Consider the following 18692-nt stretch of genomic DNA (forward strand, 5'->3'; position numbering starts at 1 on the left):
ATTACAAATGTAGAAACAATTGAAAAAAAAAATAAACATTTATAAAATTTTGAAATTTGTTTTTCACACAACTTTCATTCAGAACTAATAAAGTGAAGTACAAAAATGTTTTTGAAAATTCTTTTTCAAAAAAGAAAAAAAGTCCAAACGATTTCTTTTTGTATAAGATGATTTTTATTTAGGTAAAAGTAATCTGTTCATTTAAATTTTCTTGCTTCATTGCCTTCTTTTTTCTTCTGGTTATTTAGATAATCCTTTATACACTGTCTATCATTAAGAGTATAATAAAATCTGACTTTTATCTTTCAGTTACGTAAAATGCATTTAAATCTTATTATAGTGATTTCGTTTAAAGAAGAAAATCTAATCAATACAAAAAGAAATAGAAAACATACATTCCGAATTTAAGTAAAAAATGATCATCTCTTTACAAAAATGAAATTAATCAACATTGTAGCAACTTTTTGCAATATATATATATATATATATATATATATATATATATATATATATATATATATATATATATATATATATATATATATATATATATATATATATATATATATATATATATATATTATAATTTTTAATTTTGTTAAGTTATGAATTCCCTTTAATAAATATATTAACTGCTAAATGTCAGCAGGCAAATTTTTTGCAACTCTCGATTGTAACAAAAAGATTGATTACCAAATTGTCAAATGATTATGACCTGTTAATCTATATTTGGATCGGATTATTTTGGATCGGATCGGATATTCCAATATTCCGAATATCTACAAGCATAAAAGCGAATTACGTCAGATTGGTAATTATTATTTTAAATACACAGCATAAACTGACATTCAAAGAGCAGCCGTGATGATTTCTTCAAATGGGTTGTTTTTTATTACTTCGAAACAAAAGCAGTTAATTTGAATGGGAACGCGCAGATTATTCTCTTCCTCGTTTTTTCCGTGTGACATTTAAAAAAAATGAACTCTGACATTTTTTCAGGGACCTACGACATTTTAACGCAATTTTAAAAAATCCCATTTGTGCGAAAATGAAATTATGGGGTGATAGCTTCAAACGATAATTTTTAGCTATGATGCGTTAGCTAAGAACAAAACCGATCTAATAAACAGACACAGTTATACAAGAGGGAACCAACATCTTTTTTTTTTCTGGATTTCGATTTCTAGAAAAACTGTAAGTATACATTACGGAGCAAAATTCTAAAAGCTGTAATCTTCTTGATAACAGATTCTATATATTGTAATAAATAATTTGGTAAAAAGGTAGTATTAGATATTTTTTTACAAAAATAGTTATATCTCATAAAAGTATGTTTTGATTTTATTGCGCATCTGTATGTGTTTGTTGCCATCATACTATTTGTATCCAGAAATGCCAATAAGCTTTTCGTGAAGGTGGGAAACAAGTGAATATAAATAAGATATTTAGGGATCATAAATTTTCATAGGAAATAAAAACTGGCGAAATCGAACCAGTAGTGGAGGATGATGAGATATTTTTATTTTATTTCTCTGAATTATTTCTAATAATAATTAAAATAAATGTATATATGTTTTCCTGCTCTGAATGGAAGACCTTTTGAGCTAGAATTTCCAAATTAGAGAATGCACATTTCGGAGAGATTTTAAATTTTAACTATTATTTCGATTAATTAAAAATTAAGAAAAAGTTTGGCATTTTCTTCGCTATAAGCTGAAAACGTTAACGCTTAAACTTAATTGCTCTCACCTGCGATCTATTTGAATGTATAGAGATGCAGATAGAAAATGCTTATCATAATGAATACAAAGGTGAAGGATTCTTAAAGGACAAGATATATCTTTTTCAAAATATAAAATTTAAAGATATTTTGCTAAAAAAGTCATTAATACTAAATTATATAAAATATTTATTTGAATTTTCACCAACCATTATGACAACGAACTAACTAGTCGCCATAAGGGGCTAGTAATAAATATAAAATATATTTCAGATTTATACTGTTATTTAAATTTCGCCAAGATCACTGAAATCCGTATACAGTAACTTGCCTTTAATGTGTCACATTCGCTCTTCTGAATGAGCTGGAATTCATTGGATTTTAAAAGTCGCCAGATTGGTGCGAATTACAGCGGTTTTATTGCATTTCATTCACTCACAAAGTATTCTATGAATTTTCCCATATCTTTTTGCAGTTTTGGCCCTTTTTTGTTATAAAAATGATTTATTTCAGCATTCCTGATAATAATACTTTTTTTAAAACAATAAAAATGATAATTCTCCATATAAAGTTAATCCTATGAATTTAATATAACACTCTATTTTACAAGCCATATTCATAAATATTTTGTTATTATAAAAAAAATGGAAGATAGAGCGAACAAAAAAAATTTTCATGGGAAAGATATCAAATTGTCAGAGCATTCTTCCATGATTTTACAATTTGTAAACATTTTGTGAAACACAAAATTTATATGATTCAGACGAAGGCCATTTCAAAAATAGTGTCTAAGATAAGATTGTAGGAGAACTTATCGCGATATCCATGAAATTGTGTCTTGTTTTTATCTGAATGAAAGAAAAAAAATCGTTTGATATAAAAAATCGTTTAAATCGATGAGTTTTTGTCTACAGTTTTCTTCCAGAATTTGAAAGCAATAATGCAAATTTTGAACTGCTTAAAATACAGCATTCTTCTACAGCAGCATTACGGAAGTAATTTAGAAAATAAATAATACATTTTTTAGAAAGTCAATAAGAGAAATCGAATTTTATTCTGCAAGCAGAATGAATAAAATTGAGTTGAAATTTTCTGCTTTTATTTTGATATAGTTCTTTTCTCGAAATAGCTTTGTCCTCAATTAAGAGAAAAAAATGGATAATTTTATAAAATATTTTACTTAAAAATTGAAAAAAGTAACCACCAATCCATTGCTATCAATAGTAATACTTAAATTTAAAATCAATTCTCCTCTATTTCGTTAATATATTTATTTAATAAAAGAGATCAAAGATTAATCTTAACATGTATGAAACATGTATGAATGTATGAAACATTCATTGTTAAATATATAATGCATTGCTGATATATTCTTGTCACATAATTGAAGTAGCTGACCATTAGCTGTAACCGGAATGTATTTGTCTAATTGTGCGCTGAGTTCTGACGTCCTTCTTTTTTAGCTACCAACCATTAAAAACAAAACTCCACTTTGAAAAAGAACTTTACAGATATGGCACGACAATTTATAGGAAAGAAAGGATTGCTTCATTTGAAGATATTTAAACATTTATCGCTTAATTTATCTGAATCATATTTTGGACTAGAGTTTTGGTGGTTTAACGTATTTTACTTTTCGTGTCAATATTGTCTGTGAAGCATAATTCTTCTGAAAGAGAATTATTAAATTAGATGAAAAATCCGCTTGAAAGCTCCATTTTCTTCCAGGTTTGAGTGACGCACTACGGAAGTAATTTAGACTATCATTAGATGAAAATTCTCTGTTTATTTAAATAAGATTTTACAACAACTAAATTAAATTAATTGCTTCTGATTGTTTAAAATTAAGGAAATAACTTTATGGAAAATGCAGTTTATGTTATTCTTGGAATACAAATGCTTCGTCGTTAAATTTAAACATCTAAATTCCTAAAAAAAAGTATTTTCCATTTTCCTTTTTTTGTTAAAATGCAAACGATAGTAAAAATTCTAAGAAAATTCTTATAAATAGTGGTTTAATTAAATTCTTTTTAAATAGCTGTAAATTCTAAAAAAATATTTTCATTTTTTTTTGTTAAAATGCAGACGATAATATTTTTTTTAATTCTCATAAATCGTTGTTTAATTGATTCACTTTGAATAACGGTAACGCTCTTTAACTAATTATATGTACATAATAAATGATATGTTTTATCTTGCATATATATTTGAACTCCTCCGTATCATTTTTTTACGTATTAAAAGAATTTGACTATGCTGCTTTTTAATAATAAAAGTTCTTTGTGTTGTTATACTAAATGTTAACTCAGAAAAAATTTATTAACTATGATTCTGTTTCGAAGTAGGAGATAACAACTTTTATTGTTATAAATTCTTAAATATGTCGTTTCAAGAGTGGAATTCCTGCATTTACCTTTAAAACTAAAGATAATATCTTCTAACATATTAATGACAAATAATTTGAATTTAAAAAAACATCTATGATAAAGTTTGTGGAACCTAGCAATTTCTGGACAAATTTAGTGTCAACTGAAAATTCGATATTGCCGTTCTAACTGAAACTGTAAGAAATTTTTTTCAGTTTTATTTATTTGAGAAATTTTCCTCTTCGTCTAATTTGAAATAAAGGTTGTGAAATTACAAACACTGTGAAATTTGTTTTGTGGAATAAATATTTTATGAAAATTAGTGCATCCGATTTCAATAAATTAATATAAGCATTTTTTTAAATTATTATTTCAATACTTACTCAGTGGGATTTTAAGAAGCAAGTTGAAAAGATTTTATTTATAAAAGAACGAAATATTAGCTAAGTTCTATGACAGACTTCGAAAACAATGTTGTGAGGTAATTATAAGAAAAAAAAAAAACATCTTTGAAAAGGTTTACATAAGCAATGCTTTATTAAAATAATTACAAGTTAAATTTATCGAACAAATTTTTCGGTCATTTTATTGTTTATTAGTAAATATCTTGATTATATTCGCATATATAAAGCCTGTTATTTATAGAATAAAGGAAATAAAGGTCTTTCCCAGTACTGTTCCTTTAAATGACTTTCAAAATAAAGTCGCTAGGTAATTTCAATCATAATGATAAATAAAAACTTTGGAATGATTTGTATAATTAGTTTTTTAATAAAATAATTAGGAGCTAAATTTATAAAAAAAACAACCTTTGAACCGTTTCGGTACTTTCCATATGTTACTATCTTCATGTGCTAGTAGAAAGAACTATTTATTTAAGAAATAAATAGCTGCTTTACAAGAATGTTTTTCCGATTGACTTCCAAAACAATACTGCGAGGAAATTACAAAAATAATAAAAAAATCTTTCATAAAGTTTATATAAAAAATTCTCTATTAAAATAATTATATTAAATTTATCGGACAAATTTTTTTGTAATTTCAATATTTTTTCTATGTGATTATTTTCGCATATGAGTATATAAAGAATGCTATTTATGGAATAAAGGAATGTCAGTGGTCTTTCCCAGTGCTGTTCCTCTGAATTATTTTCAAAACAAAGTTGCGGGATAGTTTCAGTAATAATAATAAATATGAACTATAGAATAATTTGGGTAATTAGTATTTTATAAAAACAATTATTTATAAAAAAACAATCACTGGGCCATTTCAATACTTTTCTTACGTTATTATCTTTGCGTGCTTATGAAATGATACTATATATGGACGAAATAAATAGCTGCATTTCCTAAAACTGTTTCTCCGATTAACTTCCAAAAACAATTTTGCGAGTCAATTACAAGAACAATAAAAAAATCTTTGAAAAGATTTCTGTAAACAATACTCTATTAAAATAATTACGAGTCAAATTTATTGAACTCATTTTTTGATCAGTTCAATATTTTTTCTTGTGATTATCTTCGAACATTAAGTATATAAAGAATGCTATTTATAGAATAAAAAAATATTATCGTCCTTTTCAAGCGCAATTCCTCTGAATTTCTTCAAAAATAAAGTTGCTATGTAATTTAAATCAAAATGAAAAATAAGTAATTTGACATAATTTGTGTAATTAGTGTTTTATTAAAATAATTATTCACTGAATTTATAAAAAACAATCGTTGGACCATTTCGATAATTTCCCTAATTTATTATCTTTTTATATTAGTAAAAAGATACTATTTATGGAAACAATAAACATTAGTTGTATTTTCCAGGAGTGTTTCTATGATTGACTTCCAAAACAGTGTTGTTAGGTAATTATAGGAACAATTAAAAAAATCTTTGAAAAGGTTTACTTAAATAAGGCTTTAATAAAATAATTACGAGTCAAATTTATCGATTTTTTTTTGTCATTTCAATACTTTTTCCATGTGATTATCTTTGAATATGAGTATATAAAGAATGCCAAAGGTTTTTACCGAGATTGTTCCTGTGAATGAAAAAGAGAATTGCGAGGTAACCTCCTAAACAAAATTTCGAGGTAATTTCAATAATAATGATAAATAAGAACTTTGGAATCTTTTGTGCAATTAGTGTTTTAGTAAAATAATTATATGCGAAAATTATGAAAAAAAAAAAAAACACCTTTTGGACCATTTCGATTCTTTCTATATGTTATTTTCTTCATGTACTAGAAAGATACTATTTATGGAAGAAATAAATAGCTGCATTTTCCTCGAGTGTTTCTCCGATTGACTTCCAAAATGATGTTGCGAGGTAATCACAATAACATAAAAAAATCCTTGAAAATATTAGCGTAATTAATGTTTGTTCACTTAACAATTTAAAAGGAATTTCCTAAAATTGGTTCAAATAGAAACGTCTTCACTGGCGTATTAATATTTTTGATATATGAGAAATTGATGGCTTTTATATTAATAAACGGATTTATTCCATTTACTTGGAAAAGAGGTTAGTAGATTTAAATGTTGGCAAACACGCAATTTTTCCGAAGCACTTCTTTGATTAATGTTTTTAAATGGCTTTATGATGCAGGTACCGAATTCTGAGTGATTTTGGTAAAGCAAACTGAAACATCAAATGATATGCGGGTAGCTTCGATTTCGATTTCGAATTCAATTTGATTTTCATTTTTTCAAAGAATTGAGATTAAATCCATATAAAGGAAATAGATGACTCAGTTTTATCAAACAAGATGGATTTTCATCCTCTATCTAATTTAATTTTGCTAAAAAGTATATTTTCTTTTCAGAGGCAGGTTATCAGGTAAGTAGTGTTTTGCTTTAAACAGGCATAATAATAGAGATAAATGTTTGTGTTTGTCTATATGTTGATGTTCTACATCTACTTAGAACTACGAAACCCGACATATGAGAAAGAGAAGATAAATGTGTACCTTGAAGTAACTTTTTAAAATTTTAATTAAAATATTAATTATTAATTAAAAATGAAGCAAAATTTTTGTATTTTTCCGAGATAATTTCCGAAAATATTACAGAACAAAAATTAATTTTTACATCATCTTAAAAATTTTTAAAAAAAATCTTCTCAATTATATCAAATTTCTACTATAACGTTTTCAAATTTAATCAATTTTTTACAAAAAAAATTAGGCTTGTTTTTTTACAATATTTATTATTAAAAAGAAATTTAAGTTGCTTTCATTACTTCTACTAATATTTCGTCCTGGCTTTTTTTCCGCTGTTGATGAACAAAACATGAATATTCTATCTAATCTTCCATGTTGAGCAAGTTTTAAAATAACTCATATATTTAGTAAAATTTTTGAATTTTTTTCTGTTTTGTATTTGCAATTAATGTTTAACTTCAGAACCAAGCAGTATTGAAAATATTAAAAAGTGCGCCTATTTTTAAACACTGGTGCTTTTTTTCTGTAATGTATTTAAATATATAAAGATGTAAATATAATATTAGAGAAACGTATAGCACAATAACCTGGACGGTGTACGATTTCTAAAAAGGTTTGAATTGAAAATCTGTCAAAAATATTTAGCTGAGGAAGTCATTAAGTTGATTGATTAACTGAAATTTGATGCTGAATCTGATCTTTAGAGGTGGCTTGCATTAAATAAAAAAAATTCTTCATAAAGTTAATCTCGGATCATTATTATAACTACGCATGAATCATATTTCTTGGCTATAAATGCGATAGTGGGCACCGTTCGATGTAAGGACATTGTAGGTACGTCCACATAGACAGACAAACGCAAACAATAGATTTGTATTTATAATTTTAAGTTCTCTTTTTAGTTTTAAACAATTAATATCCCTTAAAATCTCCAAACTCAGTACAGATTTTCAAAAGTATAAATATAAAATCAAGGAAATTAATATAATAAACAGAAACTGATTAAAAATTTAGGAAAGCCAAAACAATTACACTTTCTTCAAAGCTCTGCAACGAAAAAAAATTAAGAATATGATATTGATTCTCTAATAATACCCAACTTTTGTGTGGGTAAGTTAAAAAAATGTTAATATTAATTATGTGGAAAATATAGTTAAGAAATCCAAATGGGAAAAAGAGAAAAATATTGTTAAAATTAAATAATTCCAATTCTATCATTTTTTTAAAATTTTTTTCATTGTTATTTATTTTAGATAGAAGCAGGGTATTCATTTTAATGAAGACCAGGGATTAAAGCTTCTTTCGATTCATAATTATAACCAGTTCTTTAATTCCCGAACTCAAAATTAATTAAAGATTGTAACGTCTAATAAGCTCTCTCGTTAAAAATTAATTAAAATTGGTTATCTCTCTATCTTTTTCGTCCTTGATATTAATTAAAAATTGCTTTTGTTGCTTTCAAAATTGATATTATGAAATCTCATTAAATAAGTTTATCAAAGCTACGAAAGTACATATTGTTTCGAATTATTATTAAATTTAGATAAAATATTTTTCCGATGGCAACATCATTTAAAAAAAATGTTTATTTCATCAGATTATCTTTTTATTTAAGAATAGTGTTAATCCATATAAAATCAAAGTGACGTGACAAAAATTGCATTATAGAGGCAGTTTTGAAATGCCCCTTTCATCTAAACTATTATACTATGTTATAACACCTTTTTTATGTTGTTTGTTTTGCCTTTTATTTCATTTTAATAAAAATTTATTTATTTAATGAAGCTAGCATATTGTCACTAAACCTAACATGCATATACAAACATGTAACAATTTGTGTGTAAATATCTAAAAATGGGCATGAGATTTCCATTCAGGGTGAATTGTATTAAATTATTATAAATTATATTAAAATTGCTCTTTATAGTAAGCAAGTTTTAGTATAAACAAAAAATGTATTTAACTTTTTCGCAACATTTTTGAGAATAAATAATAGCAATAAAAATGAGAAATAGTCTTATAAAATTTCAATTAAAAATGTTTTTAGAAATTCATTAAATTTAAAGAAAAAAACAATACCGTAATAAATTTGATATCGCTGGAAAATATATTTTTTGAATTTCATTAAGATGTGAAAACAGATTTTTTTTTGTGCACAAATATGCTCTGAAGTCATTTAAGAAAAATTCTTAGTATTATAATTAATTTTTAATTAAAAATATAATTAAAATTTTGTAAAGCCTTTCTCTTAGTGAATGTCTGCAATCCAAAAAATATTTACTGGCCAGATATGAAAGCACTATGACTAACGGTCATTATGGAGAATTTTAAATAATTGTTTTTCACCATGCATGTCACATCATTTAATTATCCAATAAACTTTATCGTATTAATATAATGCGATCTCTAAGATACCATACCAAGAATTTTTTTTAAGTAAAGTATTGGAGAGAAACATTTTATAACTTGTGGAGATTCGGATTCTAAGTTGCGTTTTTTGTCATTGTAAAAAACTTCATCTATCTGAGGACGTGATAATTAAAAAAGTATTGAACTAAATGAATGAAATTTGGTGTAGATCTTAATGTCAAATTTGTAGATTTCTATCATATTTTTAACGAAACTTATTCAGAGGAAGTCTGTCTGTCCATCTGTCCGATATAAATTAACATGATACCTATATTTGGAAGCTTGACAAAATGCAAAGAGAGCAAAATGGTGCACAAATTCACCATCTAAAGTATAAACAAATCTCATAGTTGGAAAAAAGAGGTTGACCATTTATCGATGTGTAGTTTCACAAGCACTTGAATGTCTGCATTTAAAAACACATTGATTTAAATATATGAAATTTGCCATGTGATTTCGTGATTAAAATTCTAGTTCTTTATCAAATTTTTGTTTCAATCCGTAGAAAAAAGACATCCAAAGCATGCTTTCGGTGTTCTGGTGCTTATGTATTAACTGTATGCCAGCGATTAATTACTGAAGATCACACGCCTATGGGAAATTTAGTAAATATTGGTTACAAATGACTTATAATTAATAATACACAAATACATATGTTGGAAAATGAGCGGGAAAGTTTAGGAGAGACCATTCCAACTGGATCTTTTATTGATACCACAGCACAAAAACAAGTTTGATTGCATTTTTTCTATATGTCTGTAGCTTCTTACTGTGATTTGTGCCAAAAAAAAAATTTTTTTTTTTGATAAACGAACTAAGAATCAAATTTCATGTGTCTACTTCGTCGCATTTTTTTTTGTTAAATGGCAGATAAATAGGGTTTTATTCCAAAAGGAAAAGAATTATTTTTCGATTACAGTAAAAAACATCAAAATTTTTCAAAATATCTAGCTCAAAGTTTTTACCGATTATAAATTTTTTTCTGTGTTCACTCAGTTCGAAGGAAAGTAAAAATTCGTGAAGAAACAAATTTAATTATTAAAAAGCATAACATTACTACTCAGACATCATCAATTTATCGCACATATTTTACAAGCAACTAATAGCGCTTTCAAACATCTCGCCATACCAAGGTAACTATTAAAAAAGCAACAACATTCAAAGCTTCTCTAAAATAATAAACCTAACTCCCAATAATAACATGACAAGAACCTCTCTCAAACATCTGCTTCTTCTCTAAAGAATTGACCGATAAGCACTCTTTACCAATGGGTGAGAAAAAAAAATCTGTCAAAAACTATTTTTCCTTTGGAATAAATTTTCTAGAAAGTTCATTTTGCTTATAATAGCAAACAAGCGATGAATAAGATGAATGATGGTAGAGAAATAATTACAGGCAGGATTTGGGGGATTAAAAACACTCTGTGAAAATTATTAAATAAAAAAGGCGCATTGATTATTTAACGAAAAAAAAGTCTTTAAGAAAGAAAGCGACTACTCGCTGCAGACAGTGAAAATAAATAAAATTTCGAAGAGGTTGGAAAAGTTTTGCAATGAGTTTTTTCGATTTCAAACGAAAAAAAAAACACTTCTTAATATTGCTTTGATAGGGAATTTGGAGAAATTAAAGTTATGTTTGATTAAAAATTTTCTAATTCGAAATAATATTTTACTGAATTAAAGTAAAGGCGTTTCATGTAATACATTAAAGAAAACTTTTTTAATTAACTTTGCTCAGAGCATTTTATTTCATAGAAAGGTTGTTTTAAAACTTAACAATATAAATTCTTTTAATCATCTATCGGAATAAAATGAGTATAATTTTTTTAAATGTTCTTTAACAGGAAATAAAAATTAATTTTTACTAATATAATTTTTTTAAATCACTTATCGAGTAAAAAAATTACAAAAGTAACTTTAAAGATAACGCTTTTTCAAATAGTTAAAACTAATTTTTAGTTTGCTTTTATAGAAGCTGTAATCTCTAATTCCCGCTTATAGCTAATTCCTAAACTATTAGCGATAAGAAGATATTTTTAAATAGTAAAATGCTCTAAATGACGTAAAGATTTATAATTTTAAGTTGTTTCTGGCCATAAAAATAAGTGTGAAAAAATTGTGCAGCCTAAATTTTTATACGATATTTTTAAGTTCGATAGCTCTATATATCGCTTTATATAGCTGATCTATATATCGCTATATATAGACTCGCATACATTCTTCTTTAATATTAAATAGAGATATAAGATAATGAGACAACAATGACAATGAAAATGTAATTAAATGATATTCCATTAAATATTAACTAACCAAAAATTTCAAATTTAAGGCTTTAGTATATTCTAATAATTATAAAAAAAATACAATCATTACAACAAATGAAAATTTTGAGTTTTTTTTTGTTTGTTTCTACATCTATTTTTTTCAGATTACAATGTATAACTAACTGAAAGAATACTTACAAATTTTAAAGTTCCCATAAGCATTAATCAATTGCTTGATTTACTTATTGGTTAGATTATTAAAATTATTCAATAAAAAATGCATTCAATGTTTCAAGTAAACCTATTTCATTTTTAAAATGTTAGAAAAAAAAAACTTTAGAAAATAAATGTGGTTAGAAAAATGAATCGGTTAGCCTTTTTCTATAAACGTTCAGCATTTGAACTTACAAACCTTTAAAATAACAAATTTTTATTCAAATAAATTTAATGAAAAAAATTTGAAACATACTTTTATTAATGTACTAAATGGTACAATTTTTTTATTTCATTAATTTTTCACTTTTTAGTGTGTAGAACTTATTATAGATGGCGCTACTGGTACGGCACAAAATTTAATCTAATTTAAAATTAAAGGTTAATCAAGTTCTAAAAATATTAAAATGATGTATTAGAATGCAGAATATACATATGTAGAACCATTTCAAAATTCTAGCGCATGGAAAAGAGTGAAAAACAAATAATAAAATTACATCTTTTCAAACGTGACATAAGTCAAATTAAACAAAAGAATTCTTAAAAAGTAAATAATAGATTCTTGATAGCTTTCAGCACTTAAGTACTGAGTTTTCTGGTATAACAAAAACAGTTAATTGAAGTTACACAATAAAAAACTTACGAAAACATGCTCAATTGAGTGAAAGCTTTAGACTCGGTTAAACGTAGCATATTTCCTATTTAAATTGATTGGTAGAGAAAAATCGAAGAAATCCGATTAAATTGAGAAGGGAATTATCCTCATTTTGCGGAACAAGATTAACGATAATGTAGTTAACTGAAACCCTAAAAATGTTATCTCAATGGTTTGATTAGATCCCTTAAGCTCTTGTTGAAGGCTTAACTGTATACTCATTAGCATCTCTTAAGTACAAGTCTTTTTTGTCCACGCTGTACGTAGCATGTCTTTGAAGAATCTATTTTTTCCCTTCTTTGATAATGCTCTTAGTTTGGGAGGAAAACAAACGTCGCTTGATTTTTGATAGTATATTCTATGACTTGAAAAAAATTCAAAATTTGTTTTTCTAACATTTAAAACAGTGATATCAGTTTTAAAGATTAACTTGGAATAACCAAACAATGTTTCACAGCTGGACTGGAAAAAGATAAAATAATTTTCACACGAATAAATGTTTATTTTGAAATAAAGGACATATAAAAAAAGACCAAATACAACAATTGTGCCTTTTTCTTGCCACTTTGTTTTTATTATTTCGGAGGGAAAACTCTATAGTGGAAGTTATTTTAAATGAGTCCAAAACGAATATTTATTATTTTAGATCTTTCAAAAAGAGTTTTATTTCATTTCAAGACTATATATATTTCACAAATATCATCATTAGATGTTTATAGAGATGAAACTCAATTCAAATTCGAATAAACAAATGTTTTAAAATCTAATAGGCAAATGTTCGTAAAAACCTAGCAAAATAATTGCATTGATTTTTTTAGAAATTAAAATTAGTGATTAAATAATTAATTAATAATTAATTTCGAAAATCTCCATTTTATTACGATTAAGTATTGAATTGTTATTACAAAAAATCGTAGAAAGCAAAATCTGTCTTTCAAATTGTTGGAATCAAGAAATTTTATTTTACGAACAATTTTGAAATTTAAAATAAATTTTTATCTGTTTTATATTAATGCTATTTTATTAAAACTTGATTAATAATTATACAACATTTATAATTTTAGGAAATTAATCTTGAAATACCAAAATTTTATTAGGATTTATTATATACGCTGAGCTTTTGAGAAGCAGTTTTAAGCGAAAACTAATTCGCTTTAATCTGTTTCTTTAATGCTTATGCTTAAAAGCATTCAAACTATGGCAAATAAATGTTTGTTTATTTAAAAAAAAGAAAGTACATTATGTTTGTATGATATAAAAGGTTGCAAAAAATAAACGAGTAGATATATAAATAGCATGTTGAAAATATTTCAAACATACATAATCAAATTTGGTGCTCCTGGTGTGTTTATTTATTAGTGATGAAAAATGCTATTGAGAAACCAAGAAAAAAGTATCTAGAAATTATACTCTTACACAAACACACACACACATACCAATCTCTGTCCCTTATGTTTAAAAACATTTTGAGTCTTTTGAAATAACTCTCTAATGATGATTTTTTAAGTCGAATATTTATATGAAATGATGGTTATTAAATTCTTATTAATTTGCAATTTATACTTAATTAACTCACTTTTACAATTCCATTCAACCTTATTTTTTTGAAGAATGCTCCCTTAAAATATTGAGCAGATTTCCCATTCCATTCTTTGTGTTGTATATTTCTGAAGGAACGCAATTCCATGTTATTTCCAAATAATCACATTATTAGTCTATCAATACAGCAACTAAATATTACTTTATTTGTATGTTACTGAAGGAAAAAATTGAAAGATACTCAATAATTTATCATGGTTATGTATTTCCATTACTCATATTATTTTTTTTTATTATTTCAGATATGAATTTCTATTCTTTTTAAAAATAAAATATATCAACGAGTATTAAAAATGATCCCAAATTAGATATTTCATTAGGATTTTAAATAGATATGAAACATTAATAATCCAGACGCATAATAATAGTTCAAAAAACAATATTTATAAAATGTTCTATAATAATTATTTTTAATGTACTTTTAAAAATTTAGTGCATCCTAATTTCATTCGAAATAAAAATTTTGTGAAAAAATACATCATTTGAAAACATGAGTTTGAATGCCTCATTTTAAGTCGTCTAGCTTGACTCCGTCCATACAATATTTAGTTTAAAACGATAAAAATCACCAAGCAGTGTTTAATTTCCCTTATTCTTTTAGAGAACGTCTGTGAAGATATATTAAAGAAATAGAGATTTCGTTTAAATTGTCGAGTAATAGAAAACTTTTTTTACCAACTACAAAGATCTAGCAAACGATGATGATATCTTGAAAGGATGAATTGACATTAATATCATCTATCCAGATTACTTTCATTAAAAATCCAGTGCAAAAGATCAATAGAGGGCAATTTTTTACCCAAACATTATATTTTCTTAAAATTTTTGAAGAAAGTAAGGAAATATCAATTAATTTTGAATGTAAAAAGAATTAAAAGTATTAACTAAGATTTTTCTGCATTTCATATAACGGATTAAAAACTCTTTTATTTGTAATGTTTGGTTAAAGTGTCCGGAAAAAAAAGTGTAGTTAGTTTCCCTAAAATAATTCTGATTATATTCTAAAATATAATCGATATTGTTTGCGGTCAATCAATATGTATATTTTTTAAGATATTAATAAGCATGATTTTTTTAAATAATCATAAACATTAACAAATTCAAAAGCAAATATTTTAAGTTTTCGAATAATGATAAAATAAATTCGAAACTGAAAGCGAATAAATGAAAATTTTATTTTCGACAAGATTAGTTTAAGACATATTATTCGTTGTTATATACGGAAGACAAATTAGCATTTTTCAAAAATTTGCAAATTGCCTAATATTTTCTAAGCTGAAACAAAAATTATTAAGCGCCTGCTATCAAAACTTCATATTCTAAACTAATCCTAATCTAAAATATCAATGTATTCTTCACAACTAAGAATAGCAGTAATAACTATTTTACCAAGAATGAAAAAGTTAAAAGTCATAATGTACTAAATTAAATCACTGAGTATATATATATATATATATATTATTTATTTATTTGAATTTTTCGTGTTATTGTAAATAATTCTCATAATTATTTTTAATTTAGATAATGCAATATTATTATCTTAATTAGAATTGCTTACTTGAAAAAATATTTTTGATATTCCAAGATATAATAAAATTTTTTTCCTTAAATTATATACAGAATTTTTTTCATTTGAAATTTGATCATCTGTCTCCAAACTTTATGCATTTCGATTATTTCTTTCATAAACAACAAATTTGTTTTATATGAATACGGAAAGTAATCTATATTATATACTATCTTAAAACTAAGCATTATTCAAGCGGCATTAAGTAGAAATAAACACAGTTTCAAAAACACATCAATCAACATTTCAGTCAGATAATCAATATTTAAGATGAGAATTCAAATTAAAAATAAAATCAGAAACAACTTTAATACAGTTTCAGCGAATACCCGTTGTTACATATTAAGCGCAAATTTTGCATCCATTTTTCGCTTATAAAATATCTTATTATTTCGTTTTAGCTTTAAAATGTTTTAAAACATAATTTACTGCATTTCATTCATCGCAACTGTTTCTGAAATTATTTAGATTATATATAGATAACAGGGGCGATTGAGATACAATTTCTAAATTTCTAAGCTTTAGTATAACGTATAAATCAGATATAATTTTAAATAATTCATAATTTAAAGGTGATATAAATATGTACTTGCATGTTCAAATATTTTCAAGCAATTATATAAGAGATGCAAAAGATAGATTTTTTAATTAATTAAAAAACAATTTATATTACATGACATCATTTCTCAAATTTATTTAATTTTCTGGTTTCTCAGCATTAAAAAAAAGTATTATATGTTAAGCTCCTTTATCAAGCGGATTGAAAGTTAACTAATATTGCATTTGTAACTTTCTTTCCTGGCACTTTAAATTTCAACCATGTTCATCAAGACATTTTTACTAATGAAATAAATGTTAACTTATCGCTTCAAGTGTTAGATTAGAACTCAGTCTATATATTAACAGGTGTTAAATATGAAGAATTACAAATCAGATGAGATCGGAATACAAAGAAATTTGGCAAGCCCTCAACCATGAATAATTTTTTATTAAAGTCTGTAACATGAAAATTCTCGAGAGAGATTTTTCTGCTCCAAAACCATTTCACATATATTTTTCTTTTATGATAATAAAATGTTGCATAAGCTGCTCAACATGCAACAACTCATAGATGTCCAGTGATATATTACATTCTTTTTTAATATCACCATTTAATAAACCAATGAATGATGTATTTGTTTTGAAACAAAATTTGGGATATTGATTTAAAATGTGCTTATATTCGGTTATATTTCGGATTTTAGAACGTAAAAATTCCAGAAATTTTGTTATATTCTGAATATTAGTATCCCTTATAATCTAGCATTAGAAAAATAAAAGAAAAAAAAATACGACTGTATAAAAAAAAGAGAAAGGCATTATCTTTTTGTAATAAAACTCTAATTTCCTTAAAATGTTTTTAAAATTACTTAGTTTAATCGCGCAATGAAGTTCGTTACTTAGTTGAATATTAGCTGATAAAATTCTTCTCAGTTTATCAATCTTCATTCAAGATTCCCATAATCGAATAGCAATTGCAATTTTTTCAAAAATTTGTTCAAAACTATTTTCACTACGATGAAAAATTATTTCAATGAACGTCCAAAATAGTGAACGAAACTTTTAGACCATATTTCATCATCAAAATTTTAGCTTATTAGAAATTTTAATTAAAATTTGAATTCAAATTATAGTTTGCTATGTGATGATATTAAACAAGATGTTCTTTTAAGAAAAGCTTTGAAATGTAATTGAATATCTTTATAAAAAAAACGCTGACGTTTACTTAGAGCATTTTATGTAAAGATATTAACGTAGCCATCTTATTGCTGAGAAGTATCTATTAAATATTTTAATCTATAAATAATTCGCATTTTTAACTTATATGTTGTACTTTTCTATTCAAAATCTATGACTGCTTACGCAGCGTAATTGTAGACATAATTGAGCAATTTTTTTCTTATTCTAATGTACAATGAAAACCTATCAATTTGTACACAAATAAATTTACTATTTTTACAAATACTAAATGCGTCTCTGTCAATAACATGTAATATATTCGTATATATGTTAAAATTTTCAACAAAAAATAAATTAGAAATACTCACCGTTTTATTTGACAACCGTTCACTTCAGCAAAAAATAACAATATACGAAAAGTGAATGTCTTCCTAGAGCACTATTAATACCAAGAAAAAGTGCTTGAAATTTCTAAAAAGCACTAATAACAATTTTCTAGATTCTCTAAAGTCCCATCAACCACCATCCATAGCCGCACCGAAATCTCAGCAAAGCGACGATCGTTTCCAAATTTCTCCGAAAAGAGTTCGAAAATTCATTCAGAACAAACGTAGAACAAAACAGCAGACGATAATGTTTGCGGCTGTCGATTGGCGGCAACAGAATCCTGGAAATCCACTGTAAATTGAGTGACATTCCATTTTGAGTCCAAAAATAAGGCTGGTCAGTTAATGTTTTTTCTCCTCCTCTTGACCATCGTCCGATGGGTGAGGGTCGTTCTATCTCTACCAGTTTTCCGGGATAGGCTTCTGACTCGTGCGACGGAAAGGAAGAATATGGGGGTCACGTGAGGCGCGCCAAAACCTGCGCCAGATTCGGATTTCCGAGGATATTGATTTTTTGTTTGGTTCCGAGTTGACATTTTCGGTAAGGGAACGTTTCGGGCATTTTACCAACCCTTTTCTACACCTCCCTTCCTATCCCCCTGGCCCGTAGAAGGAGAAAAAGTACGGATTCCATGGGTTTAAAGAATGGAATTTGTTCGTTTTTGATTTTTTTTAAAGATTTCAGCAGGTGCAAATGGAATGTTAATGGGTTTTACTTTTCAGTTTCTTTTATTTTTCTTTCTATGCTCTTTTGAAAATAATAAATTAATCTGTAGAAAAAAAATATTCGGTTGTATGCCAAAAAAAATATATGCTGATGTATGATTATTTATAAATAAAAGTATTGTTTATTTGCTCTTCT

The 18692-nt window shown here is 25.7% G+C and overlaps 1 protein-coding gene across 1 annotated transcript in view; it reads right to left on the reverse strand.

Moving 5' to 3' along the window:
- Positions 1–18257, reverse strand: part of LOC129972139 (uncharacterized) — a 131776-nt gene extending 113519 nt beyond the window's left edge. Inside the window, exon 1 of the mRNA XM_056086149.1 lies at positions 17813–18257. The gene's annotated coding sequence lies outside the window, so the exon portion shown is untranslated. The remainder of the gene's footprint in view (positions 1–17812) is intronic.
- Positions 18258–18692: the final 435 nt, after the last annotated feature.

This window comes from Argiope bruennichi, chromosome 6 (assembly GCF_947563725.1).
Source record: "Argiope bruennichi chromosome 6, qqArgBrue1.1, whole genome shotgun sequence".
NCBI lineage: Eukaryota > Metazoa > Arthropoda > Arachnida > Araneae > Araneidae > Argiope > Argiope bruennichi.